Below are 26228 nucleotides of genomic sequence, written 5' to 3'. Positions count from 1 at the left end.
GCCATAATAGTATTTTCTTCTTTAGCCAGTATTCCAGGGCATTTCTTGCTTGTCATTACTTCAGACTATTGGACTTTGACCCTCCTTTGAAGTCTGTGGCATATGCTGAAAATTAGGCAAGTTCTTAAGTGTTTAGAGGATTGGTTTCACTTAGAAATAGTCAGTACATTTAACTTCCAGTGCTAATTCTAAACTTCTGTCTTCAGCAAACTGTGTCTCTAGATAACATTAAGTGCACCCATGCTGTAATGCCATGACATGTTACAGTCAGTTACATCCTCTACTTTTGCTGACTTTTTACTTCCAAAGTGGCTTGTGATCAAAGTGCATGGTTGTGCAAAGCCACAGCACAAAAGGTGGTGTCACCTTGAGCTGCCAGCCACCAAGCTTTCAGAGGACCACGGAGACCAGAGTATAAAGCAAATTACAGTTTTGGTCTGATCATAAACGTGTGCACAAATATGTGCAGATTAAAACAGATTTCTTAGAAGTGGCTGGTAGGAATCAGAATTTGTGATCAGAATTCTTGGCAGAATTGAAAATTGCAGCCCTAACACAATGTAGCAAAGGTTGGGATCATTCAGCAACTCATTCTTTTGGAGTTTCACAGTGATAATAGTTGTTCTTCTCTATCCCCTAAAGCCCCCTGTCCTGGAAGATCTCCCATCAGGTTTTTGCAGGAGAATTTCTTTACCTACAGAGACAGATGGGGAGCCCGCTTCCTTACTCTAATGGGTTTCTGCTGAGCTGAGATCCTGCTTATCTATACAAATAATTGAGGGTATGGGATAAAGGAGGAAGCAGCAAACAGTCTGCACTGATTACCTACATAAATTTTCTCAGGGATAAAACAGAAAGGATGGGTGATAGCTTTCCAGATAAATATTTTTACCTTCTCTATTGTCCCCTCTAATGTCACTCCCATTTCTGTGGTGCAGAAGATGGATTGAGCCTTAATGGAGGGACTTCAGCCAAAGCGGTAGAAGATGACTGGAGGGTTCCTTACTCCTTGTGTTCAGAGATTTTTTTCCATACGAGGATACAATTGGAAATGAAAGATCTAAACTACAAGCTGCAAACTTACTTTTCTAATGTGATGCATCCTCCCCCTCAGATTAACACAATACTCATACATAGACCTGGTAGTTGCCTTTAGTGCCTGGACAGTTTAGTTTTATGGGACTTGTGAAGTATGAAGCCTTTTGTCCAAGTGTAAGTTGCCATCCACATAGTATAAACACACAGGACACAGCACTGAAATCCTGAAATCTCCAGCTGAAGAAGACAGTGGATCATAGTGTGTTGCACATCAACATGCTAGGATGTCCTAAGCTGAATACAATGATACTGGAGACAATACAATGGTTGCAAAATCCTTAAATCTCTTCCTAACATTAAGCCTGCAAGTATCCCACTGATTTAATAGGATTGCTGTCATAATTGAAGTCAGGCGTTGCTTAGTTATCTTCGTGATCATCATTCAGAATAGATAAGACAGATAGTTCTTAGTCACCTTAAAAAATGCACTGCATTTTATTAAAAAATTCCTGCTCTTTTGTTGTGTGGTAGGGCTTGAAGAAAAAAAAAAAAAAAGATTTAACAAAAGCTTTTACTCGCTTGAAAAGCCTAAGCCAACCTCAGACCTTGAGTAGCTCTGCTGGGTATATATAAGAAATAGCTGCTTTTGGAGAAAACATGCACAGAGGAGCAAAGTGATTGGTCTCACACCTGGAGGCCTTCCATTTCTTGTCCTCAGCGACCTGTGCTTCCCATACAGCTGGCCATATGGGCACCTGCCCAAAGCCACGCTTAATATGCCTGAATTTATAACAGGTTGTCTTACCTGCTGTAGCACTGCATCTCCTCCTCCTGGGCAGGTTACAGCAAAAGCATCACAAGGTACAAGAGTTATTTTAGAACCATCCATGTCATGAGTTGTTTCATTTTGGCAAATGGAACACTTCAAATGAGTTATTTAAGTTGAATACTTGTAAATTGTCTTAATTATCTTAAATAATACACATTACTGAAAACATAGAAGATTGGGTGTTGAGGCTATAACAGCTTTCTATTGAGATTCGTATTTATTCAATTAGTGGGTAAGTTTTCCTACGTAAAGCATAGGCCCTCTCCTCTAGTCAGGGAAATTGGCAACGAATTTCCCCACAGAGTTCACAGTCCTGTAGAGGTCTGTTAATGACTTCTGCTGAAGGCTATGAAATAAAATCTCCTTTAGTTCTGTTTACATTGAAGGTATGTTCTTTTCAGCACTGCTATACCCCAACTAGGTTTCACTTCAAATGGGTTAATGATGGAGTTTTTTTGTTTTGTGACCACACCAGATAAAACCTGATTCATGTCAGAATCAAAATGTCTTTTGGTTGCATAAAGAGCAAAAATGAACTGTGAAGCAATAAAAAATAAATTACGAACCCAGTAAAACTGTTTTGCTCCAGCTAAGCCCTAATTATTTTTCATTTTCTTTTATATTTTAGGTCCATTTGAAAGCTGAAAGAAAGCCACTTGAATTAAAAGCTAACCTTTAGAAATGGAGAACGAAATATTTGGTCACTTTTAAGTTAATGCCTCTGTATTTTCCAGTTCTCTGTCCCTCTTATTTCCTTGACTGAAATGAGTTTCAGTGTTTAGTCATTTTGTATTTTAATTAAGTGTTAATTTCTGGTGCCTTTCTCATTCCAACATTCCATTTCTGGGAGGATATTACTTGCTAACAACCTCCTTGTCAGCTTTCAATAGGGAATGAATGTAAAAAGTGGGGAAAGCACTCTGAAAATGATAGATTTCATATGAGTGGCAGGAATAACTCAAACGTGGTTTTGTGAACTGGCCACTGTATCTTGTGAGTAGTAGGTGAACAGTAATTTTATTAAGTAACCTAAAACCTAAAATCAAGGAGGAAATTAGGACATTTAGAAGGCCTTCCACCTCTGACAGAACAGTCAAGTACTAGGACCTGACAGGTACGATAAAGAGCTTAGATGTTCTTCTGATATTGTTCTTAGCCATAAGCCCCCAGGCTTTGTTCTACATGCTTAGTTAAACTGTTTTTATCTTACATAAATCCTGGTAAGCTACTTTAAGATCCATCAGACTACCTCAATTGCCATTTAAGTGTTTTTTTCTGCACTAACTGCTTCTTGTTAAATAGTTTGACATTTATGTGTCTAGACTTGGGTTGTTTTGATATTGATTTTGTACAGAATGATAATGGAGCATAGTGGCAATATTACTTTTGCTGTCATACCTAGTAGCAATATATCTCTCTGAACTTCTTACGTTGAGAGCAAAATCTACACGTGTAGGTCTAAATTTAGTCAGTTATTCAAAATGAGGATTCTGCTTTGCCTATTTTTCTGCTGCATTTCCTAACATTTCCTAACTTACAGTGCCAAGAATCTTTTATTTTGGGGGAAAACTGTCCAAATGCAGAGCTTCCAGCTCAGTGTCTGCACAGAAAAGAGAATGTGGTATCAGCTAACTCCCTCCCTCTCTCTCTCCCTCCCTCACTAATGATCTTACTGTGGGCATGGAAAGCTGCTTTCTGTAGATGCTTAAAGTATCCATAATAAGCCAATCACTTTTAAGATAGTTACTGCTATCTGTTAAATGAGATGAGCTTTAAGTTGCCTCTCCCACCCCCCCATGTCTTTTGCTGTTTGGCTAGCTTAGATCAAAATACTGGAAGGAATCTCATTTGCCTGGCCATGGTTTAAGTAGTGTTACATAATGTATAACCCGGACAAAGATTTTTAGGTTGAAATTAATTAAGAAGTCACCAAATTTCAGAAAAAATGTGAGGTAGGAAATTTTATACTTTGAAATACACAGGCCAGCAAAGTCAGCCATCAACATTTTTGGACAGAAATAGCTTTACTCTTGACAAATTCACATTAAATATTGTACTAATTTTGCATGCTAAAATCTTCAGAGCCAAGCTGATGACAGTGTTGACCTTCAAAACTGCCTGGGTATTCAGCTCAGCATTTGTTTCAAGTCTTTGATAGTGCAAGGATCTGGAAGTCATCTTTTGTGAGTGAAAGAAAAGAGATTTCACCTGGAAACAACTGAGTCAGACTTTTTTCCATGCCTTTTCTTTTGCTGCCTCTTCCACTGTTATACAGGGGCTTCTGTTCCTCTGTCCTCCTCACCTTCCTTTCCCACCCTGCTGATAACTGGGGCAGTGGAATTGCATGGGGTTGTGTGCATGGGGATGGCAGCTCAGCTGCTCGCCTACAGCTACTCCTAACGTCCTCAGCTGCACAGTTTTCCAAGGTGCAGTTTGTTACAGCTCTGCCTTCCTGCCAGGAAGTAGATATGAGCAAAAAGGACATTTTGGATCTAAGACAATATATTATGAATAAGCCAGCAAATGAACATACCAATACTAAATATATAAAACAAGAACATGTAAGAGAATAGTTTCATGTAATTTCCTGAAAGTGAAGAAAACTAAGTACAATCTGCCATTTTCTGTATATGTCCATTTGTATTACCTGGGAGACAACTCTGTCCAAGATTTTAATTCTGATTCTTTTTCAGAACTTGTCTATTTAGAGCTTTTTATGTTAAGAAAATGAAAATACTGGCTGATGGATGAGGTCTGGACAACCCTACTGCAGTGATTTAGGACACTTCACATCCCTGGGCTTAAGGCTGCTGCCTCACAGTGTGATGGGCAGGAGGGGAATGGCCTGGTGAAGCTGCCATCTGATATGACTTCAACAGGACTTGTCAAAGTTCATATGCAAGAAATGGAGTGAACTTCAGTTCAAAAGTAGTGAGTGCTGCTCAGCCATGTATTTACCCTCAGAAGACGGATAAATATTGCAAACCTCATGTTTTTATCAGAATGAAAATACAAGAGGCACCAGGCCATTTTTATATTTATTTAAGAAATTGCCAGTAAGCCTTGGTTAATCATTCTACCCCTGTGACACTATCAGTCTTAGTGGACAGGTGTTCAATTTGTAAATTGTGTGTTGTAACTGGAAAGAAAATCTCATGGGTATTTATCTCATTTGACGATGGAAATATAAGGCTTACAGTGTGTTCCAGCTAAAGCTAGCCTAAATAAGCAAATGAAACCCTTTAAACTCATGGAATAAGACCAATGTCTCCACGTCTATTTGCTCATATTAACACACCGTTTTTGTTGAAACCTGTGATACGTATAGAGTTACCTTCAGTTTTCACTGTAGTGATGTAAAATGACTATCCCAATAACCTTCATGACCACTGAAAATTTAGTTTCCCACTAATTCTAACAACATTTTAGGGTTAAGGACCCTTCAATCATTTATTGCTTTCTTTCTCTCAAATATTTTGTGTAAACTGACAGCCAAGTTAACTGGAAGTTTTTACATAGTTGTACTCCAGACTGAAGGCTTGTCTATTTAAAATAGGAATAAAATTTCCAAGGAAATATATCTATTCCAGGTGTTCTGGTGACTACTTCAGTTTCCTGTAACCCTTGTGTAAACTTGATGGTTTTGACTTCTAGCTGTAATTTCTTTTACAGAGGGAAATACATATTGCCTCTAGCTTCAGCCCAGAAAATCTTGTCTTTGGCCAGGGCTCTCTGGTTTCTTCTTAGATAAAAATTTCATGCCTGTGAACTTCAGTACTCTTTCTAATTTCAAAATCACAGGCCTTTATTATGATGAATGTGACAAAGCAATACAAGCAGCAAACACATAAAGAAATGTTTCTGTAAGTCATGTTTGAGGGCCATATTAAGACATTGAGGCAAAAAAGGAGTTGGTATCAAACATATTTTCTAAAATTTCACTTGCATAGTAGAAAATATCCCCTTTTGATGCAGTTATTTAATTTTGCACAGCTGTATACATGTACAAATCTTTTTTCATTTGCCAACCAGCCTGTGTGTCCACTTGTTCTGGGGTGCCCAGGACTACGATGGAATCCAGCCCCTTGTGCAGCTCCTGCCTCCAGGGGAAGGCAGCCATCTGTCTGTCCACCTTTCCCTGACTCCTGGTTTTCTGAGTTTTCCCTGAAAATGTTTTTTAAATACTTCTGTATATTGCACACCTTAGAATGATAAAATATACCGTAGACAACACGTTTTTCTCTAAACTATGTGTCTAATCAAGTTAGTTGTCCAGGCTTGTGCTGTACTCAGCGGAGAGATGGGAGCTTCTAGAGGGCTACTACACTCAGCTGAAACAGGGTGGCTCAGACAATGGCTGAATTATCCTCTGGAAATGCTTGTTTTAAACAGCTATCAAGAAAATTTGGACAACTAATGTAAAATAAATGCCTAACAGTAAAAATTAAGTGAAAGGAATCCCTTTCTCAATTAAAATATAAGAAACTGGGTGCTTCACTAATCTATGCTCTCTGAAGTGCATTCAGCTTGCCTAAAATTAGTCCTTCTCTGTGAACTTCCATTACAGTTAGTTAGGTGAAACAGGTATTTCAAGGATCTTTTTCACCTGCTTTACACAGCTACATATAGTCCCACCTACAAATTTCAAAAGCTAAGTTGCTGCTCCCACTATCATTTAATTTAATTCTTTGCTAATGAGAGAAAAAAATAATCTACACCTGATCAGTCTGCCTTACGTGACAAGAAATTACCCATTTAAATATTAATGTCAGTGTGACTTGATGCTCTACTCTTTCAGGCATTTGCCTGGAGCATGCCTGTCAGTGGAGATGGAACATCTTCCACATGTATGATGACAAACATGGATACTTCTCCATGACTTTTCAGCCTGTCTGGGTAACCAGCTAGTTCCATACCTGAAGCTGTATAGTTATGCTGGCAAAGGACAAAGCCAGATGTTAAAAAAAAAAAGTGAGAAGTGGACTACAGTAAATGGGACCTAGTCCTTTAGTGTTGTAATTAAACATCTTTCAATCAGTATGAGCTTATGGGCAACATAAACATGTGTCTTTACATAGATATCTTTACTGCATAGATAATGGTCTGTTACTTGGGAGTAGCAGATGAATAAGGTTTATCATCATCCCTAATTCTGGGTAAAATCTTAGAGTGGTTGCTGGTTGTAATAATTGTCATATTTTATACAGTTGCATGACTAATTTGACCTCAAATTCTTTTAGCTTAAGTAGTTTTGTTTTCATTGCATTATATATATTTTTTTCTATTTAGTTGCTTAATGTAGTTAACAAAATAGATACAAATGGAAACCTTCATGAACCAGATGTTTCTTTCCTAGACTGCAAAGACTGCAGGGTACATTAAAGACAACTTAATAAGCCTAATAACGCAGTGGTGGTCCATAGAACCTGCCCATTTTAGTTCTTATAAAATCCTATTAAAAGGCCTAATCCCATAGGCTTCACTGAAAAGCTCAGACTTGTACTTCTAGCCCATAAAATTGCTAAAATAGTTTGGAACTTCCAAAGCTGGCTTGTAAATACTTGTGAAATCGGCTGAATACAGAAACTAGAACAGAGTAAGTAATTTAAAATTAGTTAGGCTATCATTTTGATGGCTGAATATACAGCCCTATCACAATCTGTGGGCTTGCTGCAGCATCTAAAGCATCATCTTACACTTTTCCATATGGGAAATGACGTAGTACTGAAGCAGTCACACATTAACAACTACTTTGGTAGAGCTTGCAATACAGAGCTGTGATGAGCATGGTAGCAGGAAAGAGTAGACCAGTGAAGAATGGCATGTTTCCTGACAGCTCATGTGGTGGTCACATAGAGATTCTGGGGGTTCGCAGGGTCTGGGACTATCCTGGTGTTGGGACACCTTGTAGGTCCTTGGATTGTCCACTCGCACAACCAGTAAGTTATGTGGTACTATCAGCACACCCAAGGGTCATGGACTATCCCTGCCTTGGAGGCACGTGTCCACCATCCACCCCAAAGAGCAATGGGAGGAGACTGGGAGCTTGCAGATACTACGGTCTGGGATCAGCTGAGGTCTTGAATATGGCTGCAACTGGAATCAAGTGTGGAGAGGGAATGACAGTTTCAGGGAAGAGACACTGGAGGGTGGGACACTGGACAGAGGAAGAAGGAAAAGAAGGCAGACAGCAGCCAGAGATCCCAGCTCAGGGGTACCTCAGAAAAGGACCAGTAGACAGAAATGCAACATGAAGGTGATACCTACTGTGAAATAAAAATGGAAAGGGCAGAGGAAGGTAGAAATTTGAAAAAAGGGGGCAGATAGATGTGCAAAAAATATGTGGGGAGAGATGTACATGATAGAGAAGACCAAGAAAAATCGTATTGTTCAAGTCAGTGCTAGCCAGAGCCAGCAAAGGCTGTGGCAACAGGGCCTTGCCCAGAATGGACCTAGCGGGTTTTTAGAATGGCTGTTTGTCTTCAAAGGAGAATTTAGATTCTAGCTGCCTTTGATGTCTGAATGATCATGCACTAAGTGAGCCTCAGGAATGTGCCAGGGCTATTTTGCAACTCAGGAATTGGACAACCATTCCTGGTTTTTAATATGATAGTGATAAACAAGTGTCAAGTGTGGGAACAATTAAATTATAATAAAAAGGAGATGAAAAATACGATACATGTTCCCTTCCCTCATCCAAAAAAAAAAATTTCTCTTTGTTGGAAAGTAGACTTTTTCAGCACACTGCAATGATAAATAGGAATGGATGTAGTTAAAATAAAAATAGCTATAAGAATAGCAGTTCTGGTTCTTTGTAGTCCAGTTGGAAACCACTCTAATTTGAAAACTGGACACATGACAATGGCAAAACACACTAACCTGATAACTTGCAGGCTCTACAGGTGGACCAACTATGGAGTTATAAGACCCTATAAAAATAATGGTTGGACAGATATTGAGTCCATAAAATGATGGCAGCAGGCATACAGTATAATATAGTACAGATGTAGGTGTATCGCTCTGAATAGTTTGCACTCTGTTTCAACAATAAAAATATGTGATGTTTCCAGTACCCGCCACCAGCCATATGAGAGAATAAGTTATCCAGCTGTTTTCAATACAAAACACACCATCCTAAAATCAATTGATATTTCATACTCTTTGTATTCTTCTTTCCTGCACATGCAGGAAGTATTAATGGTGACATGATTGTATGTTACTGTAGTTTAACAAAATGATCAGGAAGACAAGCTATGTTAGCAACATTATTCAGACATTTAATAGCATTTATCCTTTTAACTTCATTATAGTGCAATGCCCCAAGGCCCAAAGAAAGTTATTTTTAACATGACTTCAGACAGAAAGGAGTAACTTCTCATATGAACATGCACTGGCTTCTTTACAGAGGTATGTTACCAAGGCTCCAGGGTACAAAAATAAGGGGCTGCCACTTCTATCTCCCCTCTGCCCTCACTCTTCCTTGCAACCACTCCATGTGGTCAGTACTCTCCGGTTTCTCCCTAAGGTCAGAAACAAAAGTCTCTGGCCCTGAGGCCTTCACAGCTGTTACCACTCTCCAGATGTCAGCACTTGCCTGTCCCTTGTCCCTCCTTCCTCCTCTAAAAAAGTCTCTAAATGTATTTAAGCTTGCATCTTTTCCCATGTCCCCCTTCAGAGTGCAGTACAAGCTACTCTGAGACACTGCAGATGCATGTGTGTTGTGTGTGCGTCCATGTGTATGTGCATGTACATGAAAACCAACCTTTTTCTCAGTGAGTATCACTTTCTCAGTAAGTATTCCCCCTCCCCTCCCAAAAAGTCAGGAGAGTGGATGAAGAGAAGGAAGGAGAGATCTTGTCCCCTCTTGCACACAGCAGAGCCATTGGATGTGATGAGGTGCTGGTGATCCCATTAGTGCCCTCACGGCCCACAGCATCCCATGTCACCTCCCCAGATAACCGTCCCCACCATCACCATTCCTCACTTCAATGAGAGCAAAGCTTCCAGACAGCACTGTTACTGCTCTGGAGCAAGCTACTGATGATACTTCAGCATGTTTGTAGATCTGATTACATGATGCTTTATAGTCTTGTTTCTCTTCTCCTTTTTACTCATTTCATTTGCTACGCTTTTTCCTTCTGTGTCCTTTACACTTCGTCACCTGTTGATTTTTCCACTTTATCCCCTCACTTCCTGTTCTCCTGTTTTCCTTTGCTTACCTACTCTGTTGCCTCAACCATATTTTTTTCTTCCCCATTCATTTCTTCTCATCCCTAATCTTTGTTTATTTATTTGGTGTTGAGGTTGGCTGACATTTCTGTAATTACAACTACCAGTCCCAGCAGTAACTCTTCTGCTGTTGCATCCTTTACTGCCTCTTAACTTCTTTTTCTCTTGAAACATGAATTCCAGTGCTGATATATTTACACCTTTTCACCTCTTTGGTGAGATAAAGGAGGTATGCTTCTCTGCTCTCAAAAGAGCCACTCTTTGTGTTCTTTGTCTCTATAACAAGATTCACTTTTGTTGGACCCTTCTTTCATTTCAGTAACAGAAAGAATGAAGAGCAAAGATATCTCACTATCACACAGATACTTTTCTTGTTCTTCCTTTCAGGGATCTGCACTGGGTTATCCACTGTCCATGCAAAGAACTCAGCAGTTTTCATGTCAGTGAAACACCATACATGTTGCTTACAAGCCTGTCTCCCCCCATACTATGATTCTCCTGTATGGACTTCTCATCTGTTTCCCATATTATACTTTGCCAAATATGTGATTTTCATACTTTCTTTTAAGGGATCCTCATTGAGCTCTGCCTTTCAGCCAGTTCTCAATCCACCTCACTGTCCGCTCACCTGACCCACACTGCCTGAGCTTACCTGGGAGAGTGTTATGGGTGACAGTAGCAAAAACCTTCCTGAGGCCAGGGCAGACAACATCCACTGCTCTCCCTTCATCTACCCAGCCAGTCATTCCATCTTAGAAGGGTAACAGGTTGGTCAGGCATGATTTCCCCTTGGTGAATCCATGTTGACTACTCCTGATAAACTTATTTTCCTCTGTGTTTAGAGATAACTTCCCAGATGAGCTGTTCCATCACCTTTCCAGGGGTGGAGGTGAAGCTGACAAGTCTGTGGTTTCCTGGGTCCTCCTTCTTGCCCTTTTGAAGACTGGAGTGACACTGGCTTTCTTCCAGTCCTTGGGCTCCTCTCCTGTCCTCCACGACCTTGCAAAGGTGATGAAGAGTGGCTTGGCAATAACATCTGCCAGCTCCCTCAGTACTCAGGGGTGCATCCTGTTGGGGCCCATGGGTCTGTGGGTGTCAGGTTTGCCTAAATGATCTCTAACCTGATCATCCTCGACCAAGGGAAAGTCCTCCTTTCTCCAGACTTCCTCTCTTGCCTCCAGGGTCTGGGAAACCTGAGGGCTGGCATTGGCAGTAAAGACTAAGGCAAAAGAAGGCATTCAGTAACTCTGCCTTCTCTGTGTCCTTCGTCAGCAGGGCACCCATCTCATTCAGCAGCGGGCCCACATTTTCTCTAATTATCTTTTGCCTGCTGATGTACTCAAAGAAGCCCTACTTGTTATCATCAGTTCTCTGCAGGAACCTCCTGGACTGGGTGTGCCCAGCTGTGTTGTCTTTCCAGCAGGTATCAGGAAGGCTTAAGTCTCCCATGAAAACCAGGACTTGTGGTCGTGAGGTGACCTCACAATCTTGTCTGTAGATTGTCTGTAGGAGGCCTCATTGACTTCCTCTTCCTGATTAGGTGGCCGGTAGGAAACACTTGCTAGAGTGACCCCCATGTTGGCCTACCCCTTAATCTTTACACATAAGCTCTTGACTCATTCTGCATCCACCCCTAGGGAGAGCTGGATACATTCCAGTTGCTCCCTCTCATAAAGAGCATAGCCCTTTGCTATTATGAGTAATGACATCTGTCTTCTCCCCAACCCTTGCTAAAACTTGATAAAAGCTGGGATAGAGTTAATTTTATTCTTAGTAGCTGGTGCAGTGCTGTGTTTTGGATTAATATGAGAATTATGTTTATAACACACCGATGTTTTAGTTGTTGCCATGTAGTGCTTACTCTAAATGAAGGACTTTTCAGTTCCCCGTGCTCTGCCAGTGAGCAGGCGCACAAGAAGCCGGGAGGGGTCAGAGCCAGGACAGGTGACCCAAACTGGCCAAAGGGATATTCCATACCATAGAGCGCCACGCTCAGTGTAGAAACTGGGGGGAGGTGGCCAGGAGCCACCGATCACTGCTCGGGGACCGGCTGGGCATCGGTCAGCAGGTGGTGAGCAACTGCATTGTGCACTGCTTGGGTGTTTTCTAGGGTTTTTTCCCTTGGGTTTAATTCCTCTCTCCCTCTCTCTCTCCATTCTCCTAATTAATATAATTATTGTTGTAATCATTATAATTTTATTTTATTTAAATTACTAAATTGTTCTATTCTACCCACAAGTTTTACCTTTTTCCTGATTTGCCTCCCCATCGCGCTGCGGGGGTAGGGGGGAGTAAGCGAGCAGCTGTGTGGCACTTTGTTGCCAGCTGGGATTAAAGCCACAGCACCTGAACACTTCAAAGTCTTTGACTTAGTCTTTGTTGGGATTCACCACACTTAATTATGACCATGTAAAAATATGTATAAATTATTAATTAAAATGATTCAAGATGTATAAAAATAGGTTTTATACAAGAAGAGTGAATGTTACAAAAATGTTAAGAAATCTAAACTGTTAATTTTGACTGTTCCAGAAATACATATATTATCCCTTGAAATCTGCCTTCTACACAAGATTGCTTCATGTCTATATCAAGAAATCACTTAAAAAGAAAATTATAGATACATAAGAACAAAGGACTAAAATAGGATCATTCAACTGATTGCTATGGTAAACAATAAAGTCAACAAAAATGGTGGGAATAATATGCCAAGTTTGCAGAATTTTAATTGTAAGTGTCCAAAAAGAGAAGGTGTTTTTTTCCCCTCCTCTTCTTATTTTCTGTTCTAATTGGGTGGTCGTGTACCATGACCCTGACAGACTACACTGCTCTTCTTGGTAAAAGCATTGCAGCCTGTTGTCCTCAGGCTTTCATTGCACGTTTGTTCCCAGCCAAGGCAGACTGATGTGGGAGCTTCCTGCACAATTCCGCCCTTTCCCTCCCAGCTGAATCAGAGAAGTGAATGCATTGCCCACACTGAGGACAACAGCACGACAGGCTGATGAAATAAAGAGAAGGTGAGGAGGATGGCTGAGGACCCTGCTGTACAGAATCCCAAGGAAAAGTCCTGCAAAGGGCATCAGAGATCACCACATCACTGTGGTGCAGGATAACACTGAGGAAATGAGACGGTGAAATATAACTCATGAGTGGGAAATAGCAGATGTTCTTTCTCAAGGGCATAAGCAGAACAATAATTACAGAAAGCAACGACATCCTATCAAGCAGAAGAGCATTAGCTTCGCAGCTGAGAATCCCACAAATAAATTGACAAGTATTATTATTTGCCTTTGCATAAAGTAAGTATAGAAAAATGACACAAGGGCATCCCCAGACACAAAGAAGTGGGCACAAGGCAGACAAAAAGGGCTAAGAGAACAAAAAAAGAGAACATTTTCTTTACAAGGATACAAGACGTACAATAGCATATCAATAGAAAAATTGTACATGGTGTACTTTAGACAGAAGAAAACTTTAGACACTCTTCATCAGACCCCAATGAATTAGTCATACTCTACCCAAATCACATTTATGTGAAGCTAACCAGGTCACAGATGTTTCAGTGCAGCCTCACTGCATTCAGTGGGAACATGCCTGTATGAAAGGCTACTTGGATGTATTTTTAAAGGATTAATCTCCAAGACTACAGTAAACTGCAGTGTTAATGTATTCAAGCACTGACCCCCATCTCAGCTAACCAAGCAAAAAACCCTCCATGATAAACTAACCTGATGTGAAAGTGTATAGTTTCATTTTTATCATTCTTTGAATAACACATCGTTTTCACAAAGAAACTAACTGAAAAGGCACTCTTCCACTGGGATTCATTATATTTATAAACACTCAAAAGTAGTTTATTTAATTTCCTTTTTTATCAGAATTCCATTTTGTTATCAAAATACTGATATGAGACTGAAGTGGTACAATTCAGAGTGACACTGTCCTCACTCCTTTAGCCCCACTCCAGCTTTGGTGTAGCTGGACCAGAAGTGGGCTCAAGCCCAAAGGTGCTCAAGGTAGTTGCTGCTAGATCCACAGTCAGAAAGATTTCCATCCTCTTTCCTACCCTAAAGCTTATTCAGTAGAATGAACAAAAATCTTTTCTGCATCATCATCTACATAACTGTTTAGTAAGCTCCAATCAATAACAGCAGTGATATCCTACCAAAAGCAATGGACATCTGTGCCACAGAAGGCATTATCTGACATTAGTAGGGCTACATGGGTTGCACTGTTTGGCCTGTAGAGCCCTGTTTCCTGATATTAATACTGGGGGGGGTGGGGGGGGGGATGTATCTGAACATTCAGAGCTGTCTTTATTTTCAAGATGAGCATTACATTTTGCTTGCAAACCAAGAAACTTTTATATGAACCCACTGAAATCAGAGGGAAAAACTTTGCAAAATCCAACTGCAGTAAGAAAACTGATGACTTTTCTACAAAAGGCATCAACTGACTCAACAGATTGGCATCTTCAGTGCATTTGGAGTCATATCTGCAAAATACCATAGGAAAAGCTTGTTTTGTTTAGGTGTTTTTCTTGGTTGCATTGTAGACTGAGCACAAGTGCAGGAGAGGAAACTTTGCTATTTCACCCATCTTGCAAGTCAGTGCTGAGCTAAAAGGGTGGCCAGATGACAAATGGGGACAAGGATCCTGAGCCTGACTAGCTGCTGCTGCTGCTCTGAGAAATCAGTGCCATTGGTGAGGGATTAGAAGTCGTGGTGGCTGGGGTTGGAGGAGCCTGAGGACACAAAGTTGTGCAAAGTCCCATGGACTGCATACTTGCATCAGCAATGCCATGAGCTGGGCTGTATTCTGTTTTCTGTGTGTGGGTGTGTGCATGCATTACTGGTCACCCCAGCATGATCAGGACACTCATTGTTTGGGTGCAACGGTTCAGCTGGAACGGACATCAGCACATGCTCACAAAAACTTTGCAGGTGTATAAAACACATAACAACCAAGCAGACTAGACCTAGTGGCAAAATCGTGGACCCGCCAACAACAAATGACATACGTATTTCTAGACAGATCTATAGTCTTCAAATACCATGAACAGGTAAGCCCATTATGCTGCTTTACAGTCACTCTTCAGAACAAACTTTTTTGACTATAAGGTACAAAGCCAGGTAATTACACTATGGTCAGCTGAGTCATATGGGAGCATTGACCAAATGTCCTTAAGAACTGATGAAGGCTGCTGCTCTGCTTTGTTAACCTTCATGCACAAAACCATCCCCCAACAGACCAAAGAGAAAAACAAACCTGGAGCTGTTGTTTACATTTCACTTTCCTGTCTATCTACCCTATTTTGATGTGCAATTGACAAGTGCAACCCCCACCCCTCAAAAAATATCCATACAAACAAAAGAAAAATCTCTAGTTCCATAAAGTATTAAATCGGCAAAGATTATCAAAACAATATCCTAAGGGGGAGAGAAATTTTCACTGGCATTCTGTCAGCTGTCAATCATACACTTTTATTATCCTTGTCTTGCTCTATAATTTGCCCTCTATGTGGGTTAGGGGAGAAACTTTACTCTTTTTATTTCCTTTTTTGATTTATTTTTGAAATGAAAATTTTGGTGTCAGCATCCATGGGATGGTCCCTATGCACCTGAAACGCTGCAGCACTTAATGGAGGACAGAAAAGCATCCACAAGCTAGAATGGTTCTCAGATACAAAAACACTCAAAAAGTTCAAAAATGTCCTGTGCCCCATGTTTACTCATTGTTCTTTTTCAGAAACCTCTATCCACCGATTTCTAAACTCACTTTAAAAATCCCTGGTTTTCGCTTCCCCCTTTAAATATTCAGAGGCAAACAGAGTAGTTGGTCTTACATTGCAAACTGACTTCACAGTGGAAAGAAAGGAAAGAACTTAAGAAGCATCCACCTTTGCTTATGAGGTTTACTTTTGAGATGTTAAAATGGTCTTTAGAAACAAGATAGCTAGAAAATATTTTAAAAGTATGAAGGAGTATGTGAATTATTCTATCTGTTAAGCTTGTTTCTTGTGTGAGTGGCAGTCTTGGGCAATGTCATCTTCACATTGTCAAGACAAAGGTTTCTTTGGTTAGAACTATTATCTTGAACTATACTAAAAATTTATTTCTTCTCTGGCTTTAATGATACCCTAAAGTTGCTGACTGTTTTCCATTTTTAAAGGGAAAAATACATAGCACAGGTTTTGCATAGGGCTAGAATATATAGCAAAAATATTGAGGAAACATAAAAATAATGAGGAAACATACTGTAAAAATCTGTTCATAATATATTTGCTGCATTTTAGCCAAAAGCCTCTGCCAGTATTTAATACCTCTTTGCTTTAAAAAAGTGTTTTAAAATGAAATAGATATATAAATTGTGGATTGCTTCTTGGCAAATTATATTTTTAAAAGCAGTTCACAAGTTAGGTAGCCTCCAGAGAATTTGCATGCTATGTTTGGTTGTTAATAAAAAGAATGTAGTAGTTTAATCTTGGTATCCAGTTGTCAACATCACAAAGTCAGCATGCAGTCCCAAACTACTGCAATCTGTGGTTAAAAGGAGTACAGAAGTGAAAGTTCAGAGGTGTTATTACTATAGGTCACAACTGACATGGCAGGTACCGTGGCAGAATTACACACACGAGATTGCATAACATCTGCTCACATTTTGTGTTCCTCAGGTCTGTGTCACTGGTTTTGCTCTTTAATGAGCCCTGAAGTCACCCATTAAAAGGGCAAAATGGAGCTCAGGGAAGCTAAACGCAAGACAGCTTTCCCTTATCCCGCCATGAACAGAAGTGCCCTCATTTCCTACTTTATCATGACTGGCCACAAGTTCTTCTGATGATGATCTCAGTGCTTCTGAGGTCTCTAAGCTGTCAGTGTCCATAACCCTTCCGCTGCTCTTAGTCCTTCCCACCCTCACATATTCTGCTGTGCTGGCAGTGGAAGGGCTCTTCCTTCCCTTTCCCCCTCATCCTGTTTTTCCGTTCCTGCAAATTTCCTTTTGCAAATTTAATCCCATTAACCTACTTCATCTGGCTGTTCCAGTGTCTTTCTTCTCTATCCCTCAGTGCCCATGGAGAACACCTACCGCTTTCCTCGACTTCACATATGTATTTGCCTAATCCTGGACTTTCATATATATGCAATCTTATTCATGGAGTATTAATTCCTTTCCTTTTTTTCTGTGCATGTCTACTGTGCAGTCCCAATTGACAGACCTGGTTGGAAATAATCAAAACTCTTGACAGCACAAGTGATTAGTAGGTTAGATTGGACAACTGATATAACTTCCTCTGGAACAATATTTAAAAGCTTTTATTATGGTGTATCTAAAAAATCAAGATTGTGTGATGGAGTCATGCCTCTTCGGAGATTAACACCTTGTAGTGTTATTTATCATCATTTATAATTTCAGTCAGAAGTCATTAGCAGGTTGCTTTCCCCAAAATACAGTTGTCAACTGCATGTTAATGTGAGCTATATGTTCTGGAGAACAGAGACAGTTTGTCTGATATTTGCAAATTATCAGTCACAAAGAAGTATATCACTTTTCTACAGGTAAGGACCTGCCAGAATTATTGTCAAATAGCTATTTTGCGAAAGACATAGTAGCTATTTCCAAAACACTGAGAGAAGTTATTAGCCTAGAAGTTCAGAAACATCTTCCAAACTGAGGTTCGATAATCTGAGGAAGAAGAACTGAGAAGGGGGAAAACACGATCATGCGTAGAACCCTCTGACAAACCTCAGCCAAAACTGAGAAGTCTTTCCTGTAAATGCCCTGTCAAGTACACACAGCCAAACTCCCTGCTGCTATGGGTTACAAGAGCACCTACGCTTATGCAGCTAGTTATGGAAAAGGAGACAGGTCTCCTGGATTTCATCCTGTAGTTAAACATGGTTTTACTTTCTGTCACCTGCACCTCTGTAAACCTTTGTAACACTATTTTGGATTTCATAAATAAATACTCTTAACCAGGCTTAAGCTAACTACAGTAGGTTAACATTAGGGCATCCCATTAATGACATGGTGTCCCAAAGTAATTTTCCAAGGTACCTAAAAAGTAGGAAAGAATATCTCCACGAAACCGTGGAGCTAGCTTAAAAGTTAGTAGCACTGAGATAAGTAGGAAATAAATGTCTTCTAGTCAACAAAGCCAGTGAGAAAAGCTCCTTGGTATACAGCAGGACATCCCAAGGGCCTGAAAGGAATTTATAATAGCCTCACACACTTTTTTTTTTTTTTTTTTTAATAAAAATCAGTTCTGGAAATGGACAAGAATGAACGCAGCCTCACTGCACCTTCTCATAAGCACAAAGTGCTGAGAAGTGCTTATTAAAGCTGCAAGTGCTTGAAGCACGCTGGGATATCCTCTGCCAGATGTATGTGTCCCTTAAATCATCTAGCCTTCCATAGGGTTTTTTTGTTTTGTTTACAAGTCATCCATATGGCAGCACCATTAAAAATGTCATACAAAGACTACTCAAGTGGTTGTCTTGTTACTGTAATGAAATTACACGTTTTTTAAAACCTTGCCATTCCAGCTGCCATATGTTATGAAAACTCAAGCCTACTGGGATGCCATTTCATGTAAAGTTTAAGTGCCTCACTGGTGAATATAATTAACCATAATAGCATTTTATTAGCTTTAGTTATGACTGCAACTAAAATAACACTTTGCAAGTCTTGCCAGCACACATAAAAGAGAAAGCAAGTACAATGCATCAGCTAGGAAGGAGACAGCTACTCCTAGCAATTGCCCTCCTGTCTGGCCTAGCCAGCAGGGGTAGAGGATAATCCTTAAAAATCGCTGCTATAGGGCATAACTGTTGCCATCAGGAGGAGAGTGAGGCCGGGGGTGACTGTTAAGGAGTGCTGAGGGAAGCCAAAAGACAGACGGAGCTGCAGGAGGAGCATGCTGGAGAACTACACGAGCAGAGGAAGCTATGGCCGCTCTGTGCTAAGAAAGGGTTTCTTGGCCAATTTTGCAGACTTGGCTTCTTATTGCTGGAAGAAGATGCAGTGCTAACACTAGATGCTCGGCCGGCACTGCGAGGATGGTGGTATCTAGAAGGATGACCATTATGTCCAGCTGCAAACAGCAGCCTCTCTAAATGGCAGAGCTGGAGTGATCACCACTATTAAAACTCCACAAGGTTAGATTTTCCACTGCCCAGCTTCATCTTTGCCTCTGCAAAGTAATCTGATTGTACTGATACATCTGATCCCTTGCATCCAACACAGATCATAGCTGGGAGAAGACTCAGAATAGAAATACGGAATGATAACACTCATGGAGGAAAAGAGAGTAGGAAAAAGTGGACCAGGTAGAACAAATAGAGGAAAACTGAAATGCTTGCACAGGCGTAAGCAGCTACACCAACTGAAAGCTAAAAAACCCTTCAAACCTGTGTGCTACTACTGATGTCCACTGGTCCTTGCTGAGGCTGCTGAAGCTAGTTACATCTTTGTATATGTAGGAACTGTAAAACTATATGTGATCAGTTTCTTCCTGCCTAGGAAAGAGCTAAAATATCCTGGGATGGATCCCATTGCACTGTTCTGAACCTGGGAATAGTCCAGAAAAGAGCAGTTTGGCTGTATCTGCTCACTTCCCCCTTCCATTCCTTGTGACTCTTTCCCACCTTCTGTAGCACCCACTGTAACATATTACTGTCATCACAGGTCTGTTTCTGCTTAGCTAGTTACTACCAGTGGAAAAAAAGAAAAAATGACAATAAAAACTGCTTGAAACACTGGAGGATAGACTACACATAGCAAAAGAAAGCAAAACCTTGGCTGAAATCACCCCCCACCTCTTCCAAAATGCCATTTTAACAAAATACATTTTCTAGTGAATATTTTGATGAAATATAAAACTGGTCAAGGAAAAAAATATACTTCTATAATTGTTTTAAATAGGCAAATTTAGATTCTTCATCATGAGGAGGGTGCTATTCACCTGAATGAATCTTAACTTTTCTTTAGGGTGGTGAAGCATGTAGTGGAAGAATTTGGTGTTACCTTTGATCATGTTAATTTTCAGGGTAGGATTTTATCTTTATATATGTTCAAAACACAGAAAAAGAAAATAAAGATATTGGTCTTCTAAAACATATTTTATGTATTATAGCACTGCAATTAGATCAAACTGTGCTGCTGGAGACTTGAAAGTTGACAAAAGTATCTTGGTTAAAAGGCAATTGACAAAAAAGGCAGGTGAGGCACCACTAGCCACCTCGGTGGGTGAGTATCTGAGGCATGCACTTTGTTGTGGAACATTCAGTATTAAAGCAGACTTGGGAACTGAACCCAGATGTCTTGATTTCCAATCTTGTAGTGGAAAAGCTGGCTTTATATTGCATCTGTTTATCCGCTTTAATAAGTTCTTTTGTCAATAATGTTCCTGGGGAATAACAGAAACCAGATCTGCATGATGTTGCCCAAGAGCTGCAAGTTTCTGCGAAATTGGTGCATTGGCCTTCAGAGTCAAAGGATATTTATTGTCTGTCAGGTTTTCTATGTGCTAGTGTGACTGAAAAGCCCAGTGTGTGCATGACACCATTTCTCACCACATCTACATATGACATAAAGGGAGGTCAGGGCTTCAGTCTGCTCAGCCTTTCTTCACTTTTCCTACTGCCTCTCTTCCCTGGCTCACTGGGGTATTTTAAAATGAGCCACTCTATACTGAAATGTAATCCTATGTGGGCTGGCTGCTATCAGTGTGTCTCAGTGATGTGCAACAAATTTGGTAGAGCTATCATTTCAAAGACATAATTTGATTGGAAGCTTGATTCCATCTAGCTTCCTCACTCTGATAAACTGATCAAAATCTTCCCTGGCTCTCCCAACACGATTCAGCAGCTACTCATCCAAGATGGCATCATTCAGGAATCTACCACTACAGTCACAGCCTCTGACCTTGTTGGCTGTGCTTTGCCCACTGTGATTATTTGTTCTTTGTACTAGCTTAACCAGGATCAGCTGACATGGCAGGGATGCCGATGGTTTCATCTTCAAAGTCTGGGAATATTTCTTCAGTTTTGAATGATTAGGGGGTAAAAAAGCCCACCCAGTAAACTCTGTATCTTCTTGTCATGGTTTTTTTTTTCTTTTTTAATTCCTCTGCAAATTATCATGGAAATAAGATTAATAAATTTTAGAGGAGAAAAAACAATGCTTTGAGATTCTTAGGAACAATTAATTCCACTTGAGAGGCACAAAGATAAAAGCTTTTCACTATTGCTTTGAAGTAGCACCATGCCTTTTAAACCCATAATCTGGGTGATCTGATGTTCTATGCACCCCAAATTCACTGCTTGCATCCCTTTGAAGCACACAGCAATAAGACCCCTCAAGCACCAGAAAGCCTTTCCTAACACCTTGCAGGACATCACATGTAAGTTCTACTCCCCTTTCTTTCCTCACCCTCTTACCTAGCTTTTGCCATCTTAAATGCCTGTTTTCTTCCTCCACATTTTCTGTTCTGCCCTATCCATAGAGATGGCAATCTTTCTGTGGCAGAGTCTGACTGACATATCTTAGGCATTGGTCTTACCTGGACTGCAGGCTGACATCATGACAGATCGAAGCAGACCACTGACTCCATGGTCATAGACCTGTCACAAGTGGAGCCCTTGACTTCTGTTGATGGGCTTATTCTTCAGAAGCAGTCAATAACTGAATAGGGGAGTATTTTTCAGCAAGAGGTTTCAGTAGACAAGCTACTTCAACTATTTGCTATTTTTTTGTTACAATATTCATTATTTATAACACGTGACTTGTTATTCAATCAAATGGCTCTATAAGTTCCTACCTGGATGAGACATTCTGTAAAGAAGAGAATAAGAAATGAGGACTCCATTTTATAATTTATATATAATTTCTCTATCCTATTTTCATCAAACACTTCTACCTTGCCAAGGTCCTATGGCCTGTCCACCTCTCTAAACACCAGATGGCACACTGCAATAAGTGGTGCCCTCATCCTTCAAGTAATTGAAAACTGTGTGGCCTCATGCAGAAATCAGGGCAGAATATTTCTGACAAAGATCAACTTGTACCATGCATATGTAGTATAGTATGTGTGACTTTAAATATATTGAACGATGAGAAGAAAGGGTACAGTAGACATTTCAATATGTATATTTGTTTAATTGTTATTTTGGCATTGCTCAGCCATGAAATTTTCACTGATAAAAAAACCCTTTTAAATACACATTGCAAAAATATACTCTTCTATTCTCCCTGTACTCTATAGCATTCCTTCAGCCATCCAGAGCATCATTGTAGAATCTCTGTAAGAATTCCAAACTGGGTCTAGTATTTATGTCTGGCAGTACCTTTAAAAACTCTTAGGCTGTTCAGGCTTTTTTCTTTCATAAGTAGCTGAATTAATGAAGCCTCTGTCACCTATATGACACTAAATTTCTAAATCCTTCCCTAACTGCTACTCCTGACACTTCTGCCAGAAACATTTCTCTCTGCAAAACATGTTTTTACTTCTGCACAGCACTGGGATTTTTGACTCAAGTTTTTTTAAAGTATATTCTTAAACATACTAAATTTCACAGAGGGCATAAGAGGGTTTTATCATTAAATTAATGATGGTCTTGTTAAACAACTAAACATTACAGTATTTGGAATGGCACACTCACTGTTGAGTATTTTTTTGCAAATACTATTCACAAAAAAAGCCTGGATTGCAGTTTTTCTTTTTTATATGGAATAACTATAAGTAAAGGAGCAAAAGAATGTTCTTACATTAAATACAGAAGAGTATTTTACAGTAGTATTGCTTTCAATATTGAGTTCATACATAATAGAGCGTGTAATCTAATAAATGTTTTGTTTAACAGAAGATAATGTAAAACAGATAGAAATAATTTCTTCTGTTTATTGTCAGGCGTTTAAATTGGATCTCTGCTTGTTATACCTTAGGGTCTGTGCCTCTAATGCTCATCCAAAACACATCTCAAGTTTCATGTACTTTTTGTTTTCTTCCTATAACCTTCCTCCTCCTCATCCAATCCTCCAGTCTTTTTCTCCTCATCCTCAGCCAGTTCTCACTCATTCTCCTTTGCAGCAGTCTGCCTGCTCTGGCTTCAACCCAAGTGAGTAATGAGCTGAAAAATCTCTACAAGCCCTGTTTTTCCAGGAATCTTTTCCTGGCTATTCTCATGCCTAGCATCCTCCACAGTCTTCTTCCTGACATTTATGCAATGCTTTGAGTTGCCTTTTAATAGTGAGGGTTGAAATTTGAAAACACTTCTGCAGAAGGACAAGTCTGCACAAAATGGTGTCTAAAAGACTTAAAACATCATCCTTGCATTTCCTTCCTCTTTCATCAATAACCCTATTGAAGATACCTATTGCATCATACTATATGATAGCTATAAATATTGCAATTTGGACAATTATAAACATGTAACTCCTACAAATTCTATTGAATACTACACCCTGACTTTTCTCAGTATTGTCTATGCTTGTTTGGGTTTTTTTTCCTGTGAAAGTGATCGTATTTTCCTAACCGCAGACCCGTTAAGAGGCTAAAATTCCATTTATATCAAGGTATAAATTCACTTCTTTTATTAAACCCACAGTGACAGGACTGAATTATTAAAAATATTAGGCAGTTAAGGTTTACTTAACAGTGGAAATACCACTGGAATTTTTTTGGGGAGAAAAGTAATATTTACTTAAAAGTTAACTGGAAAATAATTGCCGCCCCATTCAGTCTCACTTGGCAAGTGGTAACAAAAATGACAAAATTAAACAAACTGGAACATTTGTAATGTATGTGTATATTAATAAATAAATAAATGAATAAATAAATGAATAAATAAATAAATAAATGAATTTAAAAAAAAGTAAAAATACTCTAGCAGTCTGAGTCAGATTTAGGATTTCAATTCGTATTTAGTGTTTTTAAATAAAACCAATATCCTTTATTAATCTCATGGTCAAAGACATCTTTGCAGGTGTCACAGTTTTTCCCTATATCATAATGTCAGTGCAAACTTGGGATCTGGTCTAATGTAATTAATGTCAGTAGGAAAAACGAGCTACATTTAGTGGGAACAGCCTCCTTTAGCCTTGTCTACAATCTACCATTAAAAGGCTACTCATTTGTTTCAGTTTATTCTAATTTTCAGTATTTTTTCACATCAGTCTTGGTAACTCTCCCATAATTCTCAGGCTATACCAATGAGATCATGTTGTAAAGAGTAGCTCTTTTATACCATTAATAAGCACATAAAAAAGTGCAAAAATGTAATTTTTGCAGCCTTAAAAATGATATTTGCTGGCAAACAAGGAATTACAGTGAATTTTCAGGCACAGTGGCAAATGAAAGGTCAATATAAAAGCATGGTGAACTAAAAATCCTAGGAAGACAAAGCCTATGAGGAAGGGAAGCTTTTTTTTATTGGGGAAAAGACGTCCACCTCAAAGAAGGATAAAGGACTGGCTTTTGAAAAAACTTGGGATGTAGCAAGTTGACAAATATGTCAAACTCTGTGCCATGCCACATGACATGCCATATGACCAAGATATTCTAACTCTATTGTCCAGATATTGAGAGTACTGGTCCTTATTCTTCCTGTTTGCTGTACGGAAAATATGATTTCCAGTGAGCTTGTAGCAATAAATGACAGTCAAGAAGTTATGGGGACTATCTATTTACTTTGTGAAACACTATTTAACAGATATCACCTTTTACCCTAGAGGTGAAATAACTGGTAAGAGGAAGAGAAGAAGAAAGTGAGGTGTAAATCTAGACTAAAATAATTCCAGTTGTGTTGTCGTAGTTTTCTGAATTAAAAAAAAGAAATACTTAACTGTAAACATATATGATGGCAATGTATGTGAAATAGTATATTCATAGTCTAAGGCTGGCCTGCTTTTGCCTTTTGCTGTAAACTTGAAGTGGCTCACTTAATTTCCTAGAAAATTTCTTCACTTATGTAAATATTTCCAAGTAGAAATGTACTCATTTTCCAGGGAAAGTAAAAGGATGGGTAATCAAAACCAGATTTATTTCTGAAACTGGCTCATTTTTAGAATGAAAATATGTCTTGTGTTAGGGAAGTGTGATCATTCTCGATTTTGTGACTTCCACAAGGCAAAAACTTCCTCACACACCCCAATCCTATTTGTGAAATGGGAAGAGTACGACTTTCCATACTGGATCAAACCAGAGGCCTGGGTAGTTCAATAGCCTGTTTGTCTCAACCCAAGAGAGCATCTTCAGAAGAAAGCATGAGAACTCCCCCAAGGGAGCTCGTTTGACACAATCTATACCCCCCCCCTCCCCCCCCGATAAATTTTAATGGTAATTCTAACTTCTAAAGTTGGAAAATGATATAATCTCTTAAATAAATAGCTTTGGTATAAGTTTCAGAAATTTACTATAACTTTCAAGATTTTTATTCATGGTATTTTTGTATACTTCTGCTATCACAAGGTTATTAGTCACCCTTGCTTAATATGTTAGTAATGATGTGTGTGAAGGCACATACATTATTTTAAGATCTGTACAAAAAAGTTGCCAGAAATTAGTCTGATCATCTCAATATCTGTAACCAATTAAAGCATTTTGCTCATTTCTATTGGTGGCTCTGAAATATACAAAATGGGGGGGAGGGGCGGGGACAGAGGGGGAAACAGAAGGAAAAAAACATGTAAAAAAGAGAGAAAAACATTACCTGGTTGACAGTTAAGCAATTACAACAGCCTCCACGTAGTGGAGGTGCCGCTATGTAATGCACAAATGCATGGGGATGGCGAGTGGCGCTGGAGCAGTTGTGCCGTAGGGCAGACATGAAGATGAGGGATGGGGAGGTATGTCGCTGCTGCAGTAATTGCAAGCTGAAGAACATCAGTGACTGGCAGTGAAGCATTAACCACAATGGCCTACCTGTAAGTGGCCTGATGCTAATGTGAAATGGCAGCTGAGAGCAGCTCCATACAACTTTCTCAGCCTCCCTAAGTAATTGGTAACCTCTGAACCCGGCTCACATGAGTAGCTGGGGAGAGCTGCTCCCAGTTAGGCAGAGAGGTCAAGCCAAAGCCTGATTGTCTGGACCTTCAAACATGTGACCTTCTTCCTCAAAACTTTCTTTCTCACACC

The sequence above is a fragment of the Falco rusticolus genome, chromosome 1 (genome assembly GCF_015220075.1).
Source record: "Falco rusticolus isolate bFalRus1 chromosome 1, bFalRus1.pri, whole genome shotgun sequence".
In the NCBI taxonomy this organism is placed as follows: Eukaryota; Metazoa; Chordata; class Aves; order Falconiformes; family Falconidae; genus Falco; species Falco rusticolus.
Note: the sequence above shows the minus strand (reverse complement) of the source record.